Here is a 21,638-nt window from a genome sequence, read left to right on the forward strand (position 1 = left end):
AAATATTTTATTAAAATACTTTGTATTCCGTCTTTTTATTACTCCATTGAAGCCTAAGAATTGAATAAAATAGAGAACTTGTTTACTAATCTATACTAATATTATAAAGCTGAAGAGTTTGTTTGTTTGTTTGTTTGAACGCGCTAATCTCGGGAACTACTGGTCCAATTTGAAAAATTATTTCTGTGTTAGATAGCTCATTTATCGAGGAAGGCTAATAGGCTATACATATATTATCATCACGCTACGACCAACAGGAGCCACGGGGGTGAAACCGCGCGGAGCAGCTAGTTATAATAATAAATATTGAAATTATGGATCTCAGTAATTTGATGAAAAATCAATGTTGATTTGATTGATTGTCTGATTGATCTAACGTAAGATAGAAATCTAAGAATACCCTTTAAGACTCAAGTAAGTAGGTGCCTACTTTTTAATATTTTTTCTTATACTTTTTCAAAGTATTCCGTAACATTTTGCTTGAAATTGAGTTTAATTTGTAATAAGATTTGTGCTATTCATTTTCTCCAATGTAATTATGACCCCGGGCCGAGAGCGAAAAAAATAATTATCTTAGTTGTCGCTTCTCAAGACAGTTCTGTGATTGGAATAATCTATGACCTCCTCTGCGGCGCCATCGTTAGTATCAATAGGGAATTCATTTAATTCAAATCCCAAGTGTCATAGTATAAGGGATTTGAAGAAATAAAGAATATTTAACGTTACAGATGCGTCAAAATACCGAATATCAAATATGATACGGATTGTTTTCCTACCTATACTCCATCTAATTTGAATAAAGTAAATCAATGAAGAATTATTTACATAAGCTTTTGTGTATAATAATCATTTATCCAAATTTATTTGGATATAGTTAATTTGAAATTTAAATGTCCTTTTTTGCATATTTTATGCACATCTTTTATAACATAATTAAATAAGCATTAAGTACAAGAATTATGCAAATTGAAAGAATGCACTTTGACATTTATTTGAGGCATAGACAAAGTCTAGATATTTTATTAATACTTATAGAAGAATTTATTTTATAAATTCGATTTATGAATACGTCGATTGCCTATGCTATGCTTAGTCAGAATTTTATTGTGGTTGGGCTAAGTGTAGGTGAAGTTTTACCTCAAACTTTTTTAAAATTTAAATACAATTTATTTTAACTATATTATATTTTACATATAATATTTATTGATCAATGACACGGAACAACACATCAGGAAATAATAAGAAAGGTATGTACGTTGTATATGTTAATTAATAACAAACATAAGACTCGTTTACAATAATATACCTATTATCTATGGGCTATGACCTAGTCACTTGTGTATCCCTTGTGCATTCTAAATTCTAATATATTTAAGACGTATAAGTTCTAATATAACTCACAATAAAAAGGTATCATTTGACATACATGAACTCGAAATATTCCATTGTAAGCATCGAAAATAATTATTACTTATGTATCAAATGTAAAAGTGATAGCTGTAAGAATATAGTTGCCATGACAACGCCATTTGTCCCATTTTATCAGCTGCGTAAGTGACCGCCCTTGGCCGTGATTATCCTTTTGATAAACGGATGATTTTTTTTTAGCATTGAATTTCGACATTGGCCTAGTTATAAATTAAATATACTTTCTTTTTAGTAAGTCGTAAAATAAAAGTTTTTAAAACTATGTTTATGGTGTAGTTAGTAGGCGTTTGTTGAATTAGTTCACTGTTTGCTAGGTTAAATATCTACCTAGGGTTTTTACTTTTTACATAGAAATAGAGATTTTCTAATAGGTATCACAATATATTTTCACAAGATGCAGTGCATACCTATATTATTATGTTTTGAAAGAATGATCTTGAACAACAGTCTTTGACCTATCTCGAGATTTTGTAATCATACTTAAGAATATTTTTATTACATTATAATAAAACGTGCATTTACTTATCTACAAAATGATAACAGTACATTAACCGAATTACGCTGCTAAAAAGCTATCTTGTTTAAGTGAATATTTCTCAGACAATATATTATTATCTACGTGTAACGTGTTACCTTTTTTGTAAATATAATCAAACCGTGACATTAAAAAACCTTTTAAATTAATAATATTTAATTTATAAGTAAGTACTTACTATAGATAGGTAGTTAATTTCATATTAATTATTGGAGAGACATTAAAACAGTTTATCGCAAAGGTATTATTTTAATTGAAGTTAATGTATGGGATACAGACAGTTCATTCATACAAAAAGCTGTGTTATCGGGTGACCACATTGACCCCAGTTAGGGTTGCCAAGTCATTATACTTATCTGGGACAGTTGAACTCTAACTAGCTCTATCGAAATTTAAAACAAAATTTTCTAGCAAAAAGGAAGACATGTTGACTCAGAAAGTGATTTTAACTAATAGCAATCGTTCGTATGCAAAACCTTTACCTTTTTAGATTATTAAATAAAAAAGAATAGTTGTACTCTAACTAGCTCTATCGAAATTTAAAACAAAATTTTCTAACAAAAAGGAAGACATGTTGACTCAGAATGTTCAATTTTCAGTACTCATGTGTTATGTATGTGAAATAATACGTCATATTATGTTTAATATTATATTTTTAATTTTTTAGTAAGAAAAACCACGCTTACATAATTAATTAATTAAATTCTCATTTTTTAACATTATTTTTTATCTCTAGTCTACGCAAATACGGAATACCTACTCTACTACTCTAATACAATAAAAAAGATTTTTTTTGTAATTTCTCTTTAGGTAAGTAGGTAGTAGGTACTATAATAAAAATTTATTCTGACGTTAAAATTAATATCATCCCGTTTAACCATGACATACAAATTAAAATATAAGATAAAAGCACATGGCCGTGTATCAAAAGTATTAAAAGCATAAATTTTGTTGAATAAGTAATAAATTTCCTTAAATAGTTTTATTAACCTGTGTACATAAACTGTGGGGCAGATTCCTTTACAATTAATGGACTTCTGTATCAGAGGTACATACCTACATAGTTTAAAGAAATCGTTAACATTAATCGATATTAATCCAAAAAGATTTTATTACGTGTTTGAAATACAAGTATAATTTCCAATTTTATTAATTAGGTTATCTTACGACTTACGCACACAAACACAAAACTGCATGACCGCGACAACACAAACACACACATACACGTGTTGTTTACAAGTTTGTGGTTGTGTTTGGAGATAATGAAAAACCGCGAAATACCTACTACGCGCCACATGATCTGTTTTAGATGTACCTACTAATTAATTCAGAAAAAAGAATATTAGCTTATATCAGTTTACTGTACGTCAAGACTGCGTAAGCGCATGTTTCAACAGAATAATAAAAATAAAGCATAGTTTATGAATCATGATGTTTTTATTACGTTTATTTTTCTACATTAGTCACGTGCCAGAGAAAAATGTAGAGAAAAGGAAAGTTATGAAGATTATAACATGGGAATTATTTTTGATAGGCTTATCTACTGCTTATTTATTTATTTATTAGTATTTATTTATACTCTTTCGCTAAAAGAAAGTATTGTGATAATATGTAATATTATGAAAGAATAAACGGCACTATCCCTGATATGTTGACGATAGCTGTGTAACTCGGACGGCACCTAAAATCAATTTCGTTGTGTTTACTGAGGACCCTACATCCTTTCCAACTTAAGTCTTGTTTGCTGACGATTGTTTACCAATTTATTCAACCAGCTTCAGTTTGTACATTTATCGACTTCTGTGCTGAGAATAAGAAAAGTCTACGATCAAGAAAGTTCAAATAGAGAAATGATAAATCATGATTAATGCTGTATAAATCAAAATAAATTTATTCATCTTTAAAGACATTGTTCAATTAATTACTTGTCAGCGTTTAAATTAACATTATAATTAATTATTTCTAGACCTGAAACTGTCAGACAGTGAGTAAAAAATGAGAACGATGAAGCGGCCCATTATAAACAAAGTGTACTTTCGAAACCAACCGCGGAACATGCGTATGACGGTATGTGGCTTACGTACACTATAACGTGTACAATAGAACAAAACATTGTTCTTACAGCCATACAAGTACATTTCATATGTACGTATACGTACAGTGCATACGCAACTCTTCGCTCATGTACCATCGATGTATGCATCGGTCAACGCTACAAAGTGGCTGGCTATACGTAGAAATTTGATCGTATTTTACAGACGTATGTCGCAGTTTTGCTATAGGCGATCAACAGGTTGAATACAAACTTGTACGTTACACTATAAATGAGTTGGAAAAGCGACCGGAGTCGTACTTACAGATAACGTGTCACGAATTCCACAGATGATAGTAACAAAACAAATGTTATCCGTCAACAAAAACACATGAGGCGCTGCACAATGCGGCCGTTAACCCGACAGTCGGCCTGCGTTTCGAAAACTTAGCAGCGCACCGTTTGGTGAACATTCAAAAATAGACCGACGGACTCTGAAACACGCGCGATATTGCATGTAGAATCGCTCGCTACACTGCACACGCGACTCGACTCCGACACTAGGGTAGCAACAGGCGGGCGGATGCCGAATCTCCTCGAAAAATGAGTTAAAAAGTTTCCAGTATACAAAGTTGGGATCGCAAGAGGGCTCAACGCGTCGGAGAGCGCGGCAGCCCCGCGACGCTCGGAAATCGACTGGCGCCTCGAGTCGCTCCGGCCTCCGCACCTCGCGTCACCGACACCCACACCGCCAAACGCACGCACACACGCGCGGCTGCGATATCTCCGACCGCACTACACACACTCACGCCCTGATAAACAGCATAAAACACAACATGCAATTGCATTTATAAACATATTGTATCCCTCTTCCCTGGCTTCACAGCTGTGTTCGACGCGGCGACAGCAGCTGTTATCGAGCGCAGCTTCTATTGTAATAAATCTTGCGATAAGTTTTTCCTGTGTATGTTGATGAGCTAAGGTGACTCTGACCCTCGATACTCATCTATACAACACGTGCGCATTCATTCGCATGAATTAGAGCGTGATAAATTTAAAAATCCACACTACAAACATGTTATTTATGCCAGGCTTAGTTTAGGGCGAAGTCGCATCTATCACTTTTATCCTTTTATCATTTGACCTTTCCTGTAGTACAAATACGAATTAATTGATGTTCAGAGTCGCTATATATAAAACTCTATAAAATTGCCTAAATGTCATAAAATATTGATGAAAACAAATATACCCGAATACGGCTCATTGTATACGACACGGGACACCACACATTGGCAAACCATAAAGCAGCCCTTGCGTTTAGTTTTCTAAGAAACCACTAAGAAGCTCTACATATTATACCTATTATAGATTTCCCTTTCATTTATGGCATTACATTTTCCTGGAAATACTTACTGGGCATAACTGCCCTCTCTATAGATTTGTTTAAAACAAATTTAACTTATCTAATTTCATTTCTAAAATACATATTAACTGTATGTAGGTACGCAGAATTAATTGGTAACATTAACTTTACTAACAACCTAGCTATTGCCTATACAGGGTGTCCCGCTTTCGGTATACTAAGCGCGAAGGGACTTGTAGTTTTGCATACACTGATCACATAAAAAATACTTAAATAACAAAATTACGCGAAAAATTTTTTGCTAAATTTTTCCTTAAAATCCATGTATTCGTCTCTAGCTTCGCGCAGCCGGCATATACCGCTTCGCTAATGTGAGTATGAGGGCGGTTTGCTTGTTGGGGGTGTACACATGGAATTTTAAGAATTCCTCTATTTAAAAAAAATGCGTCTGGAATTTTATAATTATTTTTTACGTACTCAGCGTATGCAAAACTACAAGTCCCTTTGCGCTTAGTATACCGAAAGTGGGACACCCTGTATAGACCGGACTCTCAGTGGAGTTTCGTTTGCAAAAATAGCGGACCTAAATCCGACTTCTGATATATATTGTATAGATCCCAGACATCCTATAGACAGATGTTGCCAACCAGTTTTGTGGTCCCGCTCTCCCCACCCCGGTAATTAAATATGGCATACAAAGAAAAAAATAAAAATTTCCAAAACATGCCGTGTGGGGTATCAAATGAAAGAGCTTATTGAGTAGATCACGAATATATAGCATACTATAACATTTCTTACACTTTTTCTAAGATTTTTTAGAAAATTTACGAAAATGCTCCATTTTTGAGTTAACTTTAAACCACTATAGATTGAAATTCATGAATATATTTTTTAAATTATTATTTTAAATAATTAACAATAGTCCATTATTTACGATTCAATAGTTCGTACAGTGAAATAGTTGCATTGCCAAGACGAGCCCATATGACTCGCACTATCAAAAAGTTATCAGATCTCATGTAGAGCCACGCTTCTAACACTACACGCAATAACTCTACAAGGCCTAACTTCACAAACTCTACACCTTAGTCAAAAATATATGTGGCTTGGCCGTTTCGCTACATTCACATCGGCGTAAGGTGAAAAATTAATTCACTGTTCATTACTTTTGTGTTATACAATAGTTCTTGTAGTTGCCATATCTTAAATAAATTATTACCATACTAAAACTTAAAAGTCTATAAAAACTAAAAAATATTACCAACTTACCATTTAGAGTTTAGACGTAGATATAAAGGCCATAAACAATTTACTTTGAATAAAATACGCGCTCAGGGAAATAAATTAATAAGACGTATGATTTTTTTCTTCAATTAAAATAAACATGTGTTCAAATATAAAAGTAGGTACCTATACAAAAACTGTGAATTTTGATGTTAGTTTCATATAACGTTATTATAATTAAAAAAGAGCGTATATGCCGAGCACACGTGTCAGAAGTGAAACTTCTTTGGCAAGATTCAAAGATACCAAAATCGTCGCCTTACTCCATGACGTGACGGCATTGCCATGGCGCGACCTTGAAATTTTATTCTCGACGCGCCTAAAGAAGTTTAACTTCAAAACAATTGGAAAGAAAATCATTATAAGTCGAAGTTTACCGAATGCTAATGCAGGTTATTAAAAAAGACAAGTACTTTTAATAAAATTAAATTTCTCGAACAAAATGTATTAGATATTAATAATTATCTTATTTATAGATTTTAGAAGAATCACTGATGAAATAAAAATAATAAATTCGCCGAAAAAAACTCAGATCATCAATGATTTCTTAAAAATTATTTACTATAAGTACTCACTTGAATGGTATCCATCTAATTTTCTTACTGCATGGAAATTACCTGAAATAAAAAATACTACCAAACATTTATATGATACAAAATAAAAGTTTGAAAATGTATAAATAACTAAAAGAAAAAAAACGAATGTATTATATTAATAGTTTTACGAATATGCACGATGTAAAGAAGAATATTACACCAAATAATAAGCAAAAAAAAACCGGCCAAGTGCGAGTCGGGCTCGCGCACAAAGGGTTCCGTAGCAGCAAATATAATAAATTACAGTTAAATCAACCTATCTCAAAAACTATAAGAGATACTTTGATCAAACCAAAAATCGTTGAAAGAGTTAATTAGCATGCATCACCTCTATTTTTTTTAGAATTTTATACCCCGTAGTTATAAAAATAGAGGGGGGGGGACATACTTTTTACGACTTTGAGAGCTAATATCTCAAAAACCGTTCACTTTAAGAAAAATGTTTTTTAGAAAACTTTATATCATTTTAAAAGACCTTTCCATTGATACCCCACACGGGTATGTACATCGAAAAAAAAAATTTCATCCCTCAGTTACATGTATGGGGGGCCCCACCCCCAATTCTTTTTTTTACTATTTAGTGTCATATTTTTGTAGCGGTTCATACAACACATATTCCCATCAAATTTCATCACTGTAGTACTTATAGTTTCCGAGTAAATCGGCTGTGACAGACGGACAGACGGACAGACGGACAGACGGACAGACGGACATGACGAAACTATAAGGGTTCCGTTTTTGCCATTTTGGCTACGGAACCCTAAAAAGTATTTACATATTAAAATAAGAAGGCAATTAAAATCTAAATATTTTATAGAACTACGCAGTTGTATAATTAAAGCATACTAAAAAAAATGTTGTGTGGTTTTATGAAACCACAGTAAAAGTGAAACTGTTCGAACGTTTCCGAACACTGCTTTGTGTAGCGCATGTCGCGTGACGGTCGGCTGCCGAGCAGGTATACCTACTCGGCAGCCGCGATACACGCGACATGCGCTACACAGACCAAAAAGTTTGAGACGATGTAATAAAAGTTTCACTTTAATAAATTAAAGCAAAATTATTGTCATAAGGTTAAAAGCAATTTGCATCAGTATACTTCATGAGTTCGAGACCTAAAGTGGGCATAGAGCAGATAGGCAAATATAAAGTTATTAAAAAGTAATATCGATTTTATCATCTCTTTTATTAGTTAAAGACATATGATCAGTAGAACAAGTAATCAGAATTAAATCAAAATAATAGTATTAAGTTCACTAGTGTAGTGCATACCTACATGATACAATGCATACCTTCTACTTTTTCATATATGTATATTATAGAGATTTCAGAAATCAGATGTGTCGCGTAATTATGGGTATTATAGGTATTAATTTAATGAATTGTATTTTACAATGAACATGTATTCAGAAAACAATGGATTTATATTATAATTATTTGTAACCTCTAGATAAAATAGAGCAACTTTACTAGAATTATAAAACTGTGTGTGGCAGTTTATCATTTGTTTCGCAGAAAAGTAGAAAGATAGATTGCATTACTAGTATATATATATATACGGTACATAGTAATATTAAATTCAAGCGTTTTTTTAATTTCTGTGTGAGTATAATATTCCTTGGCTTCTAGGATTTTTCTTAGATCTAGATATATATTTTTTTTAGTTTTTGAACATTCTATTTACTATTGGACTTTTATAAAGGCACATTATATAGGGATATGCCTTCTACGAGAGGACATTAAAGTAAAATATATTATGTTAACACAAGCCGTTCGCCCAGCTCCGCCTGAGTAGGATTTGTTTTTTGTCAGTATTTCAATGTTTTAAAAGTTTTTATCTTAATCTAAGTGGAGACAAATTTAACCGTCCGAAAATCTTAACTTTTCTAATCCGTTCCGCCGTTTTATTACAATAGGTATTTTTACAATATCCGACTTTCTTTTTATGTAAGTATACTTGTTTATTTACATTCGCATATGAAATGATGAAATATAATATACAAATTGGCATTAACAACGAAAATATATTTATTTTTTATCTAAAATACAACATGAACTCTGAACCTCTTAGCATCAATGTCTCATCTCTCAAAAAGCTTTCATATGAACAGTGTGTATGTATCGAAGAATATAAAGTGAAGTCATACATAAACGTGTTTATTGGAAATGCTCTCAAACTTCGTTACGTTAGTTCTAGGTCTATTTTAGAATTTGTGCGTCAATGGTATTTATATATTTTGTTAATCCTTTGCACGAGAACCTATTAAGAGTCGAATCCTGAAAATTGGCAATTCTTGGAAGGGAAATTGAGTACGATATTGAAAGGACGAAATATACATTTTAAATAGATATTTATTTTGCATTTCCAAGCTGCGAATCGCCGTGTTTCCCCGCTGTTGTTTAAGATTATTCCATAAGAGCAGGGCATTTACTTCATATTAGTATGTATGCAGTACTTTTGCAAAGACTAAAATATTTAAAAAATGTATTAAAACTTCTTATCCGATAGATTGTTTTCGTATACAGTAACATGTATGCAACATAAAAATTAAATTTAATATTTAAATAATTACTAATGAAACTTTTACAGGTTTTACTCTGCTTTAATAATAAACCAACATAAAGCAAAAATATGAAACACTAGGCGCAGTACTGCATATGAGCAAAAAGCCTAACTAAATTAGGTCGAATTTCGTTGATGTAGGACAATGCGCAATTTAACTTTTTTTTTCTGTAGATTCCACTGCAGTAGCGGAACAGTGAAGCCAAAAGTCAGATGAGAAACAAATAGCGTTTCTTTCAGTTGGCAATGGTTGGAGCATTTATCATTCCCTAGGCACACCATGCATTTGCTATGGTCTTACCATAAAATTGTATGAAAATAAGTATACTTAGTTTGTGAAAAGCCTTGATGTTTATGTTATTAATTCTCGAACGTCTTTTTCCGGGTCAGCTTGTATTATTAAAGTTAATATGAACTAGGTTAATGATAAAATATTACAGAAGATATTTATTTGAATAGTGAGTTATCAAATCATTTTTGCAGTATTAAGTGTTTTAAATATGTAATGTTGCCTCATATCTAAGACTAAATTAATATTTCAGGCCCAATGTATTAAATATCCTGTTCATCTCTACTAAAAATGATGTATAACATTTCTAACATAATGTTTTTTTTCAGGTTCCAAAACAGGACACAACTTATGGTAACCCTATACAAAAATAAAATGGTACGCCAACTGCTCCACAGTTCTTATCTACATTAGTAATCCGTTTCACACTTAAGATATTAATGTATTCCGCTAAGAAAATACTTCTTGGAATATCTTGCATTCATATAAGTGTGCAAGTATTAAAATCATACAACTCTACTTATGTATGTTCTAATTGAATGTGATATGTTTCCTGTAGTTATACTATCAAATCAATGTTGTTTTAAAATAATATTTTATGTATACCACTAATCGTGAGTTTATCATCAGTGGCCATGATAGAATTTTCATTAGTATAACATTATACTTATATAATTGTATCTATTATATACCTTCTTATATTAGCGTCTCACTAACCTTCCAATGAAAGAATAACAGGTCCAATTAAATATTCTAAACAATTATAATTCATTAATATACGTCACAAAGGCTGTTAAGTCTGAGTTCACGAATATTCTCCTAGAATTTCTCAACAATTTGATATTCCAGACCCTAAGTACTTCTATTTCGAGAGGCGTCCGATTTGATTTAATAAAGTTCCGAAATAAATAGCCGTCAAGTCGAGTCGTCTTACGAGGAACGACTTAGAGAATAATATCCTCACTGGAGTACCGTCATTTGTTAAGCTGCTCTGGCACGTGTCCGCTAAAAATTAATTATTTATTGTCGTCGTTAATTTTGACGTCATTAAGAGATTTAATATAAAGGAATTAATTCTTATTATTGTATAAAGTTAAGTATATGATTACGATGGTTATAGATTGAATCATTCTTATAAAAGTTATGAAACTTTGTATGAAATTATTGTCTGAAGTGGATTCATAGAGGCTTAGATTTTGTAATCGCTGTCGAACTTCACAAGAAAAAAAGAACTATATAAACATAATAGCACATTGGGTAAGATATCATAATGTAGAGCACATCCCTTTGAACAAAAATACCTTATGTTTTACAATATAAGTTAAATGTAATACGTATAACAAGAATAGGCTTTCTCGTACTGAGTAAATCCCTCTCTACCACAGAAGTTCAATGCAAAGTATTACCATAATAAATGCTAATGTGATTCGACTGTGTCATGCGAAGTGCCAATTCATCACCTCCCTCCACTTTGCATAGAGAATCCAACCGATCTGGGATACTTTTAACGTTACCCCACCTTTACCATAATCATTCCTTTACTGAACATAAAAGTAAAAAAAAGTTTAAATTATTTTTCTTATCATAATATAACACCATGTGCATTTACAAACTCGGTCACGAATAACATGGTTCTAGTATTCTATCTTTGGTCTTATCATAAAGAATAGTTACTACATATATTTAATTCTTTCCAACTTCCCATTGATTGAAATTTCTATCAATTAACCATCGCGAATGACGTATTAAGTGTGTGTTACATTTTCACTTGTCTTTGCAATGACAACAGTTAAATGCCAAACAGTTTTGCTGTAAACGCGAAAATTACACTTTCCACATGACAACAAAATTACTGATACTGCATTGAGAATGTAAATGTAAAAATATGCCGAGTATGCGACGGGACCATCGGATCGTTAATGTCGTCCTCTTTTATTTATTGCTTTACGTAACTAGTTCCAATAAACTTTAATACCCCTATGAATCTAAAACGAAATTACAACGTCAAGTATGTACAATACGATGAATGATATTTGAGATACGCTCATGGAAACATAGCATTCACCGAATTGTTTTCCACGGATCGGTCACGCGAGTTGGGTCTTTATAATCTGAGGAGGAGGGGTTATTTTTATGTGGTGTTGGGAGGCTGAAATTTAGCCGGATGTGAAATTTTCCACGAGCGCTCCAGGATCGTTCGGAATTGGCGGGTTTCGTTCATTCACGAATGTATTTTTGGCGAAGCGCACATGGGATTGGTGTCATCACCGTCACATGCCAGTGGGTGAGCGACCGCTAGATGCAAACAAACAACTGATCGATCCGTGTAGCCTTACCTCATGCATTTATTTGAAAATGTAAATAATAGTTAGATGTCAGCATTATTTATCAATATTTATAAATACCTTAAGAAACAGACTCTACCTAAGGAGTAATATAAAAAGAACTGTACCTACATATTACAAATACAATTTTCATTATAATCAGAATGCCTGCAGAAAATTATCATAAATAAACACAATTGCAATGTAAAGTATGTAATGTTAAACGTTTAAATGGCATGTAAGTGACCTATGTCAACCATTCTAATGTTGGTAATACGTGTGTACCAACAAGCAAACTTATTCCTACTTTTTTAAAAACTCATACACGTTCCCACTATTTGGCATAGAAAAGAATTTCACCGGAGATTGTCTTGAAACTGAAATTTTCACCCAACTTTAATATGAATCTTGTATATATGACATAAGCGCTTCAAAGTTAAACAAGGATTTAAGTTGGTGGCAAGACAAAAATTCTTTATTAAGAAGCCAGGAAAATCTTTTATATTATAAAACTTGGTTTTATATTTAACTATCAGTCTTGAAAGAAAAATATATTTTGTAGAGCGGTCAAAGAAATTAGGCGATGAATTGTTTGAGAAACATTGGTGTACAATTCATTATTTCAAATGAAGCAAGTAGGTACATTTTCAGCTATTATGTTGAGTTCATACAGCGTACTCAAAATTAACATAATACTTCGAAATAAATATAAATTTAATCTTTATAAACATACAATTACCATCCTTCCTATATCACTGTATCATTTAATAAACAGCCTAGTACATGTCAACTGAGTACGAACCGTCTGGAATACTAAATAGATTACCTAGACTCAGGGGAAATGGAGAGGTCAATGCCCTTTACCATAGTAACAACATCTTTAAGCAACAAGTCGACTAGAAACTTCAATAGTTATGTCTAGCCTTTCTGAAATCTTATGGACCTATTGATGGCTGAGACTAAACATATTTATAGGAAAAACCATTTCATACTATTTATTCGCAATGTGATGTTATATAAACTTGTTTAGTAACAATAAAGCGACTAAGGCAGTTTTATTTTATTAACCTTATATTTATTATACAGGTTTTTGTAACTTTGATGGGTCAGTTAAAAAACATGTGACTACGGAGAGTAGATAGGTAACTTTCACGAGGATTTCAAAAGGTATTATGTGTTTCTTTTTTGATGATTAGAATCTCGTTTTATGAATTAGGAACATAAAATTAAAAACTTTCTATTTTAAGTTTTAACTTTGTCATTATTTTTATTTAACTGTTTTTGTACTATACGTACATACATTTTGACTTTTCATAGGTTATTATTTGCCACTTTCTTGCTTCAAATTCAGATAATATATTATGTGATAAAACCTTAAACTAATAAATAAGCAAAGCAAAATCTCTATAGGTATATAAAAAAGAATCCATTTTTCCCTTGGTCACGGCATCACGCCGCACGCGTGACGGCGTAAACGGGTGGACCGATTTCGATAGTTATTTTTTTATAATATTCCTTGAAGTACGAGGATGGTTCTTATGGAGAGAAAACGTAAACATGTACCACGGGCGAAGCCGCGGCGGACCGCTAGTTATAAATAATTTTAAGAACCCTCAGGTAAAAACCTATGCTTCACCCTACACTGTATAAGTATGTAAATAAGGATCGTTGTGGAATACATATATAAAATAACAAAATAAAAGTCCTGAGATAATAAACCTAGGTATCTGTGTCGTAACGGGTGCTTAAAATTTGTTATCTATAAGGCAGTCGTAAAAACGATTCTATTATGCATGCGACGCCACGTGTTTCGAATAGATCCACCTATTGTTCCAACACTATGTAAGATAATAAAACAATGTTCATTAACCAAAACTCAAAATGATTTGTTTGCGAAAGGGATGGAAACGTAAAGTGAAGCATGTAAAAGATATAAGGTAAAGAATATAGTAATACGTTTAGAAGAATCTAAATAGTAAATACATAGTAATAAGTAATAACTAATAATATTTATGGCTTACGCCCAACCAATAGATATAATATATGATTTAGATATTGGTTAACAAAAAAAATATACCTAATGCGTAAATCACAACCTGCATACTCACATATGTGAAGTGAAGATTTTGCAGGTGAAATGTAACTACATAATCAAACAAAACAGTGTATAACTGTGTAAACTGATCGTTGTACTGATTATTATCTAGATTCTATCGAGATCTAGAGTTTGATTATTATTTTAACATGTAATACGGATTTAATAAAATTGTTTCAGTGGGTTACAGCTACACTATAAAATAAATGTATCCAAAACAAACAAGACCTACACACATACATGAGCCTGTTTTCTTCAGTATCGTGAGTTGTGACGTCACTGGAATTCTACCAAACACTGGGCCACTCCGCACCCGGCCGCCGCGTGAACTCACATTTATTTGGAAACATTTCCCGTAGTATTGTGTCATCATTGATCGCATGCGCCTGTCTATGTATTGAGACTAGCTTTTTACCGTGGCTTCGGCTGCGTTGTCAAAGGAAATTTCTGTGGGATATAAAGATTGGACGTGTATTTCAAAGATGCCTCTCTAGATCTCTGGAGAGTTAGAATCTCCAGGCACAAAAATCATATGGTAAAATATCTCCGTTGCAACGTGAAAGAAAAAAAAACAAACACACATTTATGATAAGGAGGTACTTATTAATTTGTATATCTATTAATGCATAGCATAATTAATGTTTTAAATTTATCAAATAATAATGATTTGTTAAGGTACCTATAAAGTATAAATAATTTTATACGTATATGAAAACGTATACGTAGGTAGAGATGTAGGTACTTCAGAGATCAATGGAAAGAAGCTTTGTTAAATATACATACATTGCCTCATCTCCAGAAATTCTTATTTAAGTGGGCGTAACATACGATACACGATTTTTTGATTAGATTACGAATCGCCACAAAGAGCTTCTAGAAAAGCTTATACATGAATCTGAATTTCATTATTCCGTAACAATATATTTGTAACGTTTCTTCGATGCAAAAGGGTCAAGAATAATATTTAAAGCATTTTTCCACAGAAACCCAAATGCTCATTCCACACCAAGGAATGTAAAGCGTTGTTGTTATCTCATAAAGAGAAACGACGTTACATCTAACTTTGTAAACATTTGTTTTCTAATACCTATGTACACCTATTTAATTCGCTGTGTTGCTTTGATGTAGAAACTAGAAAGTCTTTATGAAAATGTGTCGTAACTTTTCAAAAATAACTTTGCCATGTTTGCTCTGTTTATATCATAATATTATTGGACCATATTTGAATAAAGAGTTCCATATTTTATAGAACAATCATCCTTAATAACCATTAAGTGTACACCTTCTAATTAAATCTTCCAATTTTCTCCTAATATAAGAGATGTAAATCTAAATAAATACTATCCCAACGCTAACAAGTAATTTACCAGAATATAGTAGTAATATAAAGCTATATATTTAGCGTACACAAGCGAACATCTAAACCGTAGCCAATAAAAGTTTTGTGCGAGCAACTTTACCGCTCGCCACAAAGGTAAAACTTTGATATAGCTAATCAAGGAGATATACAACCTTCTACTGGCTGCTGTACAGCTAATTATTCTTTATTGCATTATTTTTCCCTCTTTATTTAAAGCCAGTGTCCTATATGTTACACGTTTTATGTGCGGCTCTGGTCACTTCGTGAGGTCAAAAGGTATGCAAATATGCGGTTTATTGCGTCTCATTACAAAGCTTTTGCTTTTAATTTAACTTATTAAATATTGTAAGATATAATAAGACATTTTTTTTCGTATATTTTAATGCGAACAATAATTTACAAACGATTTAATTCATGAGTTACGTACAAAAAGTTAAAAGCGTATTTCATTTAAATTTGATATTGTTTCGTAATACTATTACATTTTTTGTCGAGAATAAAAGAATGAAACGAAACGAAACGAAAACAATCAACTGAAAATTGCCGTTTTGGGTAGAAACAGCCAACGATAGGACATTAGTCGACAAATTTTCCTCAAACTTAATAGTTTATTGTCCTCGTTGTAATTTTCAACATTAAGCGAAAAAACATTTTCCTCTTCCTTTATCCCTCTTGTGCCGTTTATAAATGAAAAAGTATCAAAAGCATTTGAAACACATAACGCGATGTGTTGAAATAAATCACATTTCGAATGCATTAAAGGGATTGGATTTATGAGTAAGATTGAAGCCTGCAACAGCGGGAAAATATGGAGCAATTTTTATGAAAATCTCCGAGCTTCGAGAGAAAACCACGGGGCGTGGGTAGTAAATTATGAAACGAGTGGCTTTTCCATAGATAGATTTATTCCCAAACATACAATTAACGTAGATAGTGTAGCGATATCGAAGATATACGAGTATTGTGGTTACAAATTGGGCCATTATTAAGTTTAATGACACACCGCATGTGTTCTTACTCCGACAATAAACAGAGAGGAAGATAATAATTTATCCATGTACATTGTAAGACAGGACATAAAGGAGAGATGATATAACTGTATTGAATTAGTGTAGAACTAGATGTTGCATGCGGCGTCGTCTGTTTATACGTGTACTAATAATATAAAATTAATATAAACAGGATATCGGGATGTCACAAGTTAACTCTTTAGCTGGTGAATTAACTCTTCGAGTTAATTTCAAAGTTCATTATACTTCCGATCAGATCCTTCTTCTGAAAAATGTACCTGCTATAAAATTTTCAATAAACACGAGACCAAACTTAAAGTTCAGACTCTCAGTTTTAGCATAACATTTCAAAAAACCCATAAGATATCAGTAAAATAAAAACATCAGAAACACATAAGTAAATGTCTACGTCGTAATTCTATAGTCTAATGTACATTTTCCTCAAAGATACACTTGGGAAATATAACAAACTACAATACCTAGTAATATCAAGTTCATAAGTAATAAAATATTCATAAAAGTGTATGTGAAGTGAAATTTTTCCATGTCATTGTGGAAAGACCAGTGAATCGCGTGGAATTTGAAAGGGTCGTGAGATTTATACTCAGCTTAGTGCTCGATTACTTTACAGAAATATATTATATGTGTGACGATAGTGGGGACAATTTTTCGCTTTGTCGTTGTAGTACAGTTATTGGCAAATAAGTCGCTTTGAAAATATGGGAATACCTATATTGTTAGAAGATTGGAAGTCCAATTATACGATTATATACTTAATTTAGCTTTAGATCTATATCTTACTGGGTAAATCCAACACAAAACCTACTGTAGCTGACTTCTGGAACCGTATGGACAATTTACGTTAAATAAACAAATACATTCCTATACACGTATCGTTATCTAATTCCAGTGAATCTAACCGTTGAATTTCCTCCATATGGTGTTTATTACCAGCCTTCAAATCACACTATGTCTAAAGGCTAGCACACATTACATGCGGGTCGCATAACGTGTGACATTGGCCGCAAAATCGCTACTCTGTGCCCCATTGATCTATGATAATTCATACGCAAATGTTTTACAATGTACACCGGGCCTTATAGGGTGAAGTCCTGAATATGTAGCCCATCTCTGGCAGGTGTATATGCCATCTGTTCGATGATCGATCTTTTGTAAAGCAGCGACAGCTACGTACCTACGGTACGAAACGATGCGGGAACATTTGTTGTAAAAGGTGGTAAAATTATGTCATATTGCAAGTTGCATATAGTTATCATAATACGATAATAATATTATATTAATATTATTCAAAAAATAGAAGTAACGTAAAAATGAAAATATCTTTCAGAAAATTGCTCTCGGCGTAAAGATGAACCACAGTTGAACTCTAACTCACGCTGAAAACCGATTAAACCATCTGCATACAATAAACAACCGCTGTACCAATAAGCCCTTAATGTCTCGTAATCTATGATAATATTAAAACACAATATCACCAACATTGCCAGAACTGCAAGGCAAGCAGTTTTAAACACATTTGTCCAATGGCGTAGCGATATCGGGTTATATCGTTTACTTTTATTGCCTCTATTATTGTCGTGCGATCTGAAATTTACAATGAGACGAAGTACTTAATGTTAAGTGTTATTTTTCTTTAAGACGACACTATTGTGACTATATTATATTGATACAAGGCTCGCTCAAGCTTGAACAATTTCATTACGACGATAACCTTATTTCATGTTAACCCTATTAAATGTGGGCGATTAAAGAAGAAATAATCAGAACAACTATATTCATTAGCATAATTTTAGTCACATTATAAGGAAAGTATCTGTCTTACTTATAATATTAGTAAAATTGCGATATAATTTCCCGGCAACGAATTTTCTTTTTTTCATTCCAATAAAACAAAAAGTACATAATAGCATAATGGTCCGGGAGCCAGCAGTAGATTTTATGACCAAGTTCCTCTCAAGCGGTAATTAGTAAAATGCATCAAAGTATAGTATTATGAAGCCTCGTGAACGTCAGCTGGAGCTCGGTTGGGGGGAAGAGCGGTTGTAGCCTCCCGTATCAGCTGACGGTTTTTCCACCAAGATACAGCCAGCTGACATATATATTTATCCACAGTTACATATAAGTTATCATCAGGTAAATTTTTGTTTGAGAGGAAATAACGGAAAATAAATTTTTCTTTAAATTTAACTTTCATGTTCGAGACACCAGCTGACGTATAATACACCATGTTGTAACCAGCTGACTATTTTTTTTCGTTGAGATATTGGGTTAGCTACAATTTGACAAATTTTTAGCTGAGAGGAAATGAATGAATGAATGTATTTTTTTTTCCTACGTGCGTGGGAGGCTACAACCGCTCACCCCCCCAACCGAGCGCCAGCTGACGTTCACGAGGCTTTATAATACTATACTCTGATGCTTCTGACGAATTATCTCTTGAGAGGAAATAATGAACCCAATTTGCACTTGGCTCCCTAACCATAAGCATAGTTTTATTTGCCCTTCACTTATGTGATCTATTAGTTATTACTAATTAGAATAAACGTAGATACGTAGCAATTTTTTTTTAAATTTAGAAATGAAGCTTAAAATCTACAAAGACACTGACTAAATGATATTATCATTTTCTTTGAGGTCACTGTGTATAAGTATCGACTACGTGTAGCTAGAAAGTTTTTTTTTTTATGAGACAGCAAAGCAAACGGGAATATTTATCAGCCATCGCCAATACGTAGCTTACGTAATAAAGGCTGTAGTCAAGTGCAACTGTATGGATAGTATACCTAGATAAAATAACTAGGCATCTGAAGTAGGTACGAATACTAATAAAAAAGAGTGTACCGAGCACACGTGTCAGAAGTGAAACTTCTTTGGCAAGATTCAAAGATATCAAACTCGTCGCCTTATTCCATGACGTGACGGTATTACCATGACGCCACTTTGAAATTTTACTTTCACGCGCCTGAAGAAATTTCACTTCAAAAATTGGATTAAACATGTATGTAATAAGTAATAACCAATATGAAGTACTAATACTGATTTAAAATATTACGCGTAAATATTTAATATTGATGTTTTGCATTAAAACAAAACATGTATTATGTGTCGAATAAAACACACAGCGTTGGTGAAGAAAGCTGTCTATGAATCCTATATATCTCTATGAAAAAGGGTCACCTTACCGAATATCGATGGATCTTTCACCTCACTAGCAAGAGCGCGTCCCTAGTATGTCATCTGTCATCGCCAATTTGACATCACCTTTGAAGCGCTGTCATCTGCCTCTGCCGGCATAGCATCTTCATCAGCAAGCAGTAAACTGCAACGCTGTGTGTTTTATTCGACACATAATACATGTTTTGTTTTAATGCAAAACATCAATATTATGTGTCTTTCTAAAACACACAGCGTTGGTGAAGATGTGTTTGATATCTGCTGGTGAAGAAAGACATACAAACGCTATGTTGAAAATAAATTATCTTGTTAATATTGTAATACCTAAGAGTATTAACAACTTAAATTTCATTCCTTTCAGAATGTTAAATGAACCTCTTGTATTGTAAAATAAAGTTATATTTTAAATTCTAAAAACAATACAAGGGGGTTATGTAGCAACAACAAAAATTGTTTTTCTTTCATGTAAGAACTAACCATATATCCTCTAAATTTTAAATTATTCTCTTCAGATAATCATAAGCCAATACTAATGAACTAAGTCTTAGAACCTAAGAACTGATTAATTATATCTCTGTATCTTTGAAACAAATCAAAGTTCAAATAATAAGATAAAAATAACCTTTTAAAAATTATAACTCAAAGGAAGATCAATGTCATCAAGGATAAACAATGGAGCCTCTAAGGCTAAATACTACAGTAAATAACATCTGTATATAAAATAACTATAATAACCAATGTTAACACAACTGTGCCTTAAGCATTAAGCATGTATGTTACACATTGATCATTACTTGGATCTTAAATTAATTACAATTAATTAAATAATTAATTAAACAGTTTAAGGTTACCTTAAAGTAAACCAGACTCACTGGCACTGGCTAAATTGACTTATTGACAGTAAAACTTTATAAAGGACTGTATGGTCCTTCCATTGCCTCAACAGGTTGGTGCCCTTACCACCTTTTTGAAGCCACTGCTGGACAGAGTTGCTACTGTCTTTAAGATCTAGAAGGACCTTATCTAGCCAGACATAAAGGTTTGTGTTGCAAGCTTAAAGGGTCCGCCCCTCTATAGATAAGAATCAATTATCTACTTTTAAGACTGAAAATCAGTCCTTTGTTACTTGAACCAACCTTTCCACATGGGTCACTGGGCATATTTATGTGTCTGGTTGTCCTTACAACCGACCCCTGATGGATAATATGTTGTTGTATCCATTTTATATCCAAATTCAGGTCAGGTTATAATCTTATTTTGCTGTGATAAAAAACTCTATTTTGAGATCTTCAGAAGTCATGTTCATGTCATGAGCTTCTCGGCCTGACCCCAGTAATAGCATAAGAGCTCCTGAGAGAATAGGGTCAGCTTGCTTATGATAGACCTAGGCTAATTAAAATTAATTAATTTAATTAGCTAAATAGAATCTCTGTGCACTAGATTACATGCATTCTTTTTTTTTTTTTTTTTTCATTGCATTGCATTATGAAAGTCACCTCCTGCTTGGAGGATCATATGTTGGCACTGTGGAGGGGCACCACTACCTAACTGCTCTTTCTCCTTT

The 21,638-nt window shown here is 32.7% G+C and overlaps 2 protein-coding genes across 7 annotated transcripts in view; one reads left to right on the forward strand and one right to left on the reverse strand.

Annotated features, from left to right (window-relative positions):
* LOC149481131 (glutathione S-transferase 2-like) overlaps nt 1-21,638 on the forward strand; it is a 280,674-nt gene that overhangs the window by 134,262 nt on the left and 124,774 nt on the right. The window lies entirely within an intron of this gene.
* The window catches only part of Pde11 (Phosphodiesterase 11), a 194,359-nt gene that overhangs the window by 116,908 nt on the left and 55,813 nt on the right, over nt 1-21,638 (reverse strand). For 3 of the 6 annotated variants that reach the window (XM_089705540.1, XM_089705539.1, XM_089705538.1), the window contains exon 1: nt 4,321-4,708. The exons of 1 other annotated variant lie outside the window; for it this stretch is intronic. The gene's annotated coding sequence lies outside the window, so the exon portion shown is untranslated. Of the gene's footprint in view, nt 1-4,320; nt 4,709-7,217; nt 7,275-21,638 lie in introns of those variants that run through there. 2 more of the 6 variants (XM_089705542.1, XM_089705543.1) reach the window with 2 other exon arrangements.

The sequence above is a fragment of the Colias philodice genome, chromosome 17 (assembly GCF_061535455.1).
Source record: "Colias philodice isolate Cphi_HAF_F1 chromosome 17, ilColPhil1 Martin Lab GWU primary, whole genome shotgun sequence".
NCBI lineage: Eukaryota > Metazoa > Arthropoda > Insecta > Lepidoptera > Pieridae > Colias > Colias philodice.